Source organism: Dermacentor albipictus, unplaced genomic scaffold (genome assembly GCF_038994185.2).
Source record: "Dermacentor albipictus isolate Rhodes 1998 colony unplaced genomic scaffold, USDA_Dalb.pri_finalv2 scaffold_20, whole genome shotgun sequence".
Lineage (NCBI taxonomy): Eukaryota > Metazoa > Arthropoda > Arachnida > Ixodida > Ixodidae > Dermacentor > Dermacentor albipictus.
In genome coordinates this window covers 5,273,090-5,279,089 of record NW_027225574.1, presented here as the reverse complement: position 1 = coordinate 5,279,089, position 6,000 = coordinate 5,273,090, and the positions used below count along the sequence as shown (strand labels likewise).

The following is a 6,000-nucleotide window of genomic DNA, read 5'->3' as shown; positions in this document are numbered from 1 at the left end:
CACTAAAAGCCCCTCGTCCGTGGGCCGGACACCCATTAAAACAATCAAAACTAATTTATGTGAAACACACTCCCATTTGGAACTTTCCAGCGACATTTTAGTGATGCTGTTTAAACATTTAATCGTCGGGACTTCATTTACCAGTCCAGTAATCCATTACCGAATATTATTATGTAGCCGCCTACGCGAACGCGCCGAGTACGGCAGTACCACCGTGGCGCAGAGCACATTGCCATTGCAGGGAGAGCCTCTTCGCTATGGCAGCGCTCTGGAAAACACCTCAAGGGTTCCGCGGAGCCAGCGCCGCCCCGGCCATCGTTTATCTGCATCTCTCCACACGCAGCGAAAAGTCTCTGGGGAAGCGAGAGAAACTTTCCTAGGTACTGCGCGGCTGGCAACACGGAATAAACAAAAAACTTAGCCAAAAAGACCGGAGTGATGCCGGGGCAGCGGGCGGGCAGGCGTAGAGGCAGGGCAGGCCCCCGCGCCGGTGACGTCAGACGGCGGCCTCGATGAAGGCGCCTCTCGCGGAGAACGTCCTCAACAGGCTCCACTCCCCCACGCTCTCAACTTCCCCGAGCAAGTCACCGCCGTCGCCGCCGCTTGGGCAGGAGGAAGCCGCGCGCTGCGCCTGTCGCCTGTCCTTCTGCTGGCCACGTTGGAACCGATCGCTATTCTCTCCGTGTAGTACGTGTGCTTGTGTGTGCGTGCGTGCCCCTGCAGCCGTCGTCGACGTCAAACTTGGAGCACGCACCGACGTTGCGATGAAGTTTGACTGAGAAGAGCGCACGACCGTGTTGTTCGCGCCTGCGAAGCCGAGAAGGAATTCTATGAACTGAGCCTGGCACGGCTCGCATCTCCGCCGAGTGAGAGCCCAGGGAGCTTCGTAGTGCCGGCGTCCAGGGGAAAAGAAAGGCGACGCCGTCCGCCTCTCTCCGTTCGGCGCCTTGCCTCTGTCGCTGCCGTTGTGAACACTTTCTTCTTGTCTGACTTCTGAACCAGTGGCTGCGACAGAGCCCGGGATCGCCCCAAGTTTGTACGACAGCCCGAGTGTCCCAGCGCGTTCGCGGATGTGTTGTTGAAACGGTGAGTCTGACTTGTCTTTCCTGTGAACTGCTGGCGCCTCCTTATCAGGCTTCTTATTTTTCTCTGCGCCGTCTCCAGCGCGTTCTTGAGTCGCGCTTCCATGTTGTGAGACACCCGATAACTAACGCCTGTCGGCGTATTGTGCCTTCTTTTGTGCCCTCGGTAAGTCGCGCGTGTAGTGATATAAGCGAAACGCGGCGGTTTCTTTACACCAAAGCAAGAAAAGAAAGCGCCGCCAGGACAAGGTACTGACGATGGCGCATGCGTTGATTACGCTCTGGTTGGCACGCAGGTGGTGGTGTTGAATCATGATGGGCGCTTTCTCGCCGTGCCCGCAGTGTTACGGCAACGTGCATAGCTGCGGACACCTCATCGAAATGTTTTTTCACTTGCTTGAATTTTCACTGCGCTTTTCACTGACTTGTTTCCTTCAGTACAGCTCACTTCATCGTTAATCGTCGTGCACACACTGCGTGCTTTCGACTTGGTCTGTTTTTACGCATTACCGCGTGCTGCTCGACGCCAAGTGTCACGTACGCAGCTGCGAAGAAAACATGTGCACCTTGCGCATGTTTCATTCGCCCTGCGCGCGTGCACCAGCCGGCAACGTGTTATCGTAATGATGCCACGCCATTGCGGCATCTCGGGGCGAGGTCAGAAGCTGGGTGGTAGGTTAATAAGAGTTGATGTTCGTCGCGATTGTGGCTAAAGCGGCGAAACTTTACATGAGTGCGTGCTCACACTGAGAGTGTGTTGTGACGGGAGTCGAAAAGCCAGCCTACTTGTGGATGAGGCTCGAACCGGCTTTTGACGGAAGTAAGGACAGGCGATTGCTATAGCGGGTCCTAAAAAAACAACTCGAATGCTCTCTGTACTGAGATGTCGCGCAAATGTCATACGTTGCCTCGCGCGTTCGCCATAAAGAAACGCCTTTGAAGGTAATGGAAACCGTTCGCCCAGATAACTTTACTCCGAGACATGTCGTCTAGTGTTCGATAGGCGCCTGGACGCTTGCTTGGCTGCCTTGCCGTTTTTTCTCTCTCTTTGTAGCACTGTTTGTACATGGCGTATCGCAGGGAAGCTTTAGAAAACCGTGAACACGTTGAAGCAGCACGTGCGCCCTTTGAAGAAAGTAAATAACCGCCTTGAATATTAAGTGGCGCAAGAGATACAAAACGAAGAGGGAAAGGCCGGGAGGTTAACCGAGGGCGTGCTTGGTTGGCTACCCTGCACTTGGGAAAGCCGAAAGACTATATTATAAAAAGAAAAGGTCAAAGAAATAACAAAGAGGAACCTTCGCTAACAGTCATTGGCGTTCGTACAGTCCCGTCGCCTTCGAGACTTGCGATACGGCTTATCGATGTGGTCTGCGATACGATACGCAGACCACATCGTTGAACGTGGCATAGAAGGAGCTCTGTTGTGTCGTCGCAGTCTCAAAAATTGCGTACCGCACTGTTGGCCATTCCTATAAGAAATGTATAGGCATTCGTAAAAGCTACAATCAACCAACCACGTGCGACAGATCAGAGGAACGTAAACATAGCCATCTCTTCTTTGAAAGTTGCACCTAACTTTGCTAAGGATCTCTTATAGTAAGTTCATGTACACAAGCCCATATATTCTGCACTTTCGAGCTTTAGTCGTGAATTCAGCGCTACTCATTAAAGAGATTCTGAAAGGGGAAAAAATAATTTGAGCTTTGTGATCAAAGGGCACTTCTACAATGCACGAAGAGTGACTTTTCCCGCTAGAGGAGGCATGGTAAGCAAGAAATTACGCAAAGACCAAATACTGAGGGCAACGTCGCCTTGAACGAAGTTCCCACACCAGCTCGCAGGGACGTCATGACCTAGTTAACCTTTTGTCGGTAAAAACTGCGTTGTATTCCAAAGACTAAACATGCCAAGGTTCGCGAACATTTATCGTAATAAATGGCCTTTATTCTATATAGACCATTTCGCCATATAACCAGGCGGCGAGATGACAAGACGAAGTCGAAATTATCAGCAATTCGAAGCAAAGGCCCCAGTTTGACGTAATAGTCCTTTGTAGAAAATAACTATTGCGTCAAACTCTTGCCTTTGCTTCGAGTTTACAGATTCAACTTCGCCCTGCCATCTGCTAGCCACCTTGCTATCTCAGATGGTAGAGTGGCTGCCCCGGAAAGGCGATGGTCCCGGTTTGGAGTCCCGCACCAAGACGAATTTTTCTTCAACTGCGAGGGTTTTCTTTCGAGGAACCCGTATGGGTTTTCTTTGTAGCAACTGCTACGATAGTGTGGATGTCTCTTTTTCTCTTAATGAATTACTTCTCTCCACCTTGCGGGCTTCCGCAGAACTATTACATCAATATCATACATTGGTGAAAATATTTCCTTTTATAGCTGATGTACCGCTAGTTGTGCTCTTGTAGCCTATTTCGTCTTTGATATTGTTCCCACTATTACGGTCGTGGTGAATGGCACGATCGTTCAGCAAATGGAGCGGAAAGAAAACTTTCAAGGGTTATGGTCTTCTGAGCAAATGTCTTCATGGACGAACACAGAACACCAATGCATGAGTCGCTCAACCAACTCATCTGGTGCCGCTGCCTTAAGACAACATTTGCCAGTGTTTACACATTGAAGACAGCAGTGAACAGTGCTGTAGCCTGCTACAATGATGGTAATTCTGCACGAAAAGCTGTTCTGGAGGCCCGTGGAATTGGTCCAGGTGTGTTTTGTAATATTGCTCTGGACAGGGCGGTTGTTGACAGGGCAGAATTCTGATTCTACCGAGAGCAAAGAAGGAAGACGGACAAAAAGGAACTCTAAGAAGGGTGTTGGAGACACCTGCAAGAAAGTCAGGAGTGAAATATTTTTCTCCTGGAGCATTTTGAGCATCCTCAAACAGTATGCGAACATAAAACCTCATTTTTCTGAAATTGCGTTTTTTATGAATTTCTCAAATTCAATGTACATTTTCTCAGAAAGTATTCATCACAGTCCAGTGAAACGTTGTACATATTTACTACAACCACTCATAAATAAATTTTAGCTAGAAAAATCTCTGATGATATGAATGATAACACTGGAAAAAATTGCACTGTGAGCGTGCAGTGTTATCTTTTTTTTTTTGGGTACAAACTGCAAACAGGATATGCTGTCTCTTTAGTTCAGATATAACCTATGGGTATTTGGAATAACACTGTGTAATATCATCACATTCATCTGCGTGGTTGCAAAGAAAGGTACAATAAATAATTAAACACACTTGAAATTTTGGGAGTGGGTCACAGGAAAGGCAAACCATCTAGACACAAACAAATTGTCTCATGTTGTACCCAAGAGCCTCTTTAGTAAGCGCGTGAAATTTGATGCGAATATCTGCAGCTATTTCTAAAATATTACCATCTCTTTCTCTATGATATTACTTTAAGACTAACATGTTCCATTTACCCTACCATACCTCCTTAATGAACCGTTGGGATTAACCCAGTGATAAACACCGGGGCACCGCGTTTCAGATTCGCTGGTTAACCTTCTCTTCGGAGCGCTTGGGCGGTGATTTTTTAATGTATTTTTATCACGCTCGTTGCGATACAACCAACTGATTATGCAACGGTCGAGTCCCTTGCAGTGCTGTGTTTCCCAGTGCGCTCGCCAATATTCTCGTTTTGTAATTAAATAGAAATAGGAAAGCATCCACAATTTAAAACTCTCAACGTGTCCGCCTAAGCCAGACAACGCAAATTGGTGTAACATTTTTTTTTTTAACTCGTAACCGGCAGTTTCGTAATACGTTTCGGTGCAAGGCCATGCCAGTGACATGACATCGGCGGTTTCGTAACTGTTCTTTCTTAGCTGCGGAGCGGTTTCCATTCTTAGGCTCTCGTGAGTACTATACACACGCCTGCGCAATTGAAGCCTGCCGTTTTATAACTCTCCGAACACATACGGCATTACGAAACACCAATTTCCCTGGTACGGCAATGTGCTGTCTCGTCTGAGTAGTACGCTGCAATAACAGGAGTTACCAATCAATCTGTTTGTTGAACAGGTGGCGGCGAAAAAAAAAAAGCTAATGAGCTCTATTAATTGTCTATTTATTGTCATGACAGTTTAGGAAAAAATAAGAGGAAAAAAGTGAGCTTTCATTCTGACAGTTTACGATCCACCTACAATATAGTTAGTTAACTGGGTTTCAGTTTGAAAAAACACGCTCTAGCCACATTTGCTTTGAAGGCAATTCTAGGCGGGCATTAAAAATGGAGCCTTGGTCAAAACTACCTAAATGTCAACTGCTTAAAGCAACGAGAGCCACTTTTATTGGAGACAGTGCAGCGGAGATGATGGTTCTCTAGGCAGCGCCTGTGAACGTAGTGCATGGCACTGTGATAATCGTTTGTTAACAGACTAACTTTAAAAATTTACATATGACCTGCCCTTTTTTCCCCCCTATGTCCGCCGTCTCCAATAAAAGGGGACCAAGGGGACGGCCAAATAAAAGGGGACCATTACTACCTACAATGTGTTGTGTTTTCGAAGAAGTAGCTTGTTCTTCCTCGAAGCAGCCAGTATTTCAACACAAGACCTGGCGTGCACAGAGCCGCATCGTCACACAAGTGCACTGACGTTTCCATTCAGTGAACGTGGCGTGACTCGAGTCGCTGTACTCTCGAAGCGATGAAAGAACGAGCGCGATAAACGTCACTGCTCGTTTGTCGTCGTGCATATTCGACTTTCGCGAGCTTGCGTATTCGACGCCACGAACCAGGGCGTAAAGGTTTCGCGCTGTCGAGCTGGTGCTGCGCAATTGTGCGCCGGCCAATCGTGATTACAAACGGGGTGATAGCTTCAGGCGTTGTCCGTCAACGACGTAGTTCTTGCGAAATAGAAAGCGTCGTTAATCTGGTGCACGGAGTTTCGTGCCA

At 47.8% G+C, this 6,000-nt stretch overlaps 1 protein-coding gene across 1 annotated transcript in view; it reads left to right on the top strand.

Moving 5' to 3' along the window:
- The first annotated feature begins 583 nt into the window (after positions 1–583).
- LOC135920057 (phosphatidylcholine:ceramide cholinephosphotransferase 2-like) overlaps positions 584–6,000 on the top strand; it is a 374,214-nt gene continuing 368,797 nt past the window's right edge. Inside the window, exon 1 of the mRNA XM_065454106.1 lies at positions 584–1,086. The gene's annotated coding sequence lies outside the window, so the exon portion shown is untranslated. The remainder of the gene's footprint in view (positions 1,087–6,000) is intronic.